The 816-nt window shown below is 65.6% G+C and overlaps 2 protein-coding genes across 2 annotated transcripts in view; one reads left to right on the forward strand and one right to left on the reverse strand.

Moving 5' to 3' along the window:
- LOC102380209 (class I histocompatibility antigen, F10 alpha chain) overlaps nt 1–810 on the reverse strand; it is a 26017-nt gene extending 25207 nt beyond the window's left edge. Inside the window, exon 1 of the mRNA XM_006034603.3 lies at nt 790–810. The gene's annotated coding sequence lies outside the window, so the exon portion shown is untranslated. The remainder of the gene's footprint in view (nt 1–789) is intronic.
- Nucleotides 1–816, forward strand: part of LOC102381926 (H-2 class II histocompatibility antigen, E-S beta chain) — a 603463-nt gene that overhangs the window by 259175 nt on the left and 343472 nt on the right. The gene's annotated exons all lie outside the window — the stretch shown is intronic.

An 816-nucleotide genomic window follows, 5' to 3' on the forward strand; every position in this document is an offset into this window, starting at 1 on the left:
TGCCTGTTTCCAGCCAAGCTGGTTATGGAAGACAAGGTCTTGTACCCAAGTGCCCCGCCCCTTGCACTGCCCCAGTCCACCCTGCTGATCCAGCCTGCGAGCACACCAGGTCTGAGTGAGCTCCTGCCACAAGCACCTGGTGCCAGTCCCAGTCGCAGCCTGGGCAGAGTTGGGCTTGCATCTCCCCAGGCAGCCCCCACCTCTCGGAGGGGTCCAGACCCTGCCAGGCCAAGTGACAGCAGATCCTGGCAGGGCCCAGGCAGAACCACTGTGTACCCTGCACGAGCGCTGGGCACAGACGGAGCTACCATCCACTAATGCCCGCAAGGAGCACAGGACACCATATCTGTCACATCCAAGGCACAGCTGCACCCCTGGGAATCACAGCCAGCTGCCTGTTTTCTAAACTCAGCCAGGAACACGTAACCCTGGTGCTCACACGACGGCCATGGCCCACGTTAGAAGAAGGGGCAGGGCGAGCCTGGCTCACCATCTCTCCTCCCTTTATCCCAAATGTCTGCACTCCCCTGCCTGGTCTCAGGTCCATGACCTCCCAGCTCGGGTCAGATACCCCGGACTCCCGGCCCCAAAGTCCTGCCCTGGCACCAGGCAGATCCCACGCGGACAGAAGGTCGGGGGGAAATGAGACCCAGCCCGTCCTGGACACCAACATCGCCCCGGGGGAAGGGGTGTCCTTCTGCCCCTCCCGCCCGCCCCGTGCGCTCCCCGCAGCCCCAACCACGCGGGACCCGTCCCCCTGCCCGGCCCGGCCGCGGCACCGACACTCACCGGGGCTCGCCTCCGCCAGCGCCCGCG

Source organism: Alligator sinensis, unplaced genomic scaffold (assembly GCF_000455745.1).
Source record: "Alligator sinensis unplaced genomic scaffold, ASM45574v1 scaffold1303_1, whole genome shotgun sequence".
NCBI classification, from domain to species: domain Eukaryota; kingdom Metazoa; phylum Chordata; order Crocodylia; family Alligatoridae; genus Alligator; species Alligator sinensis.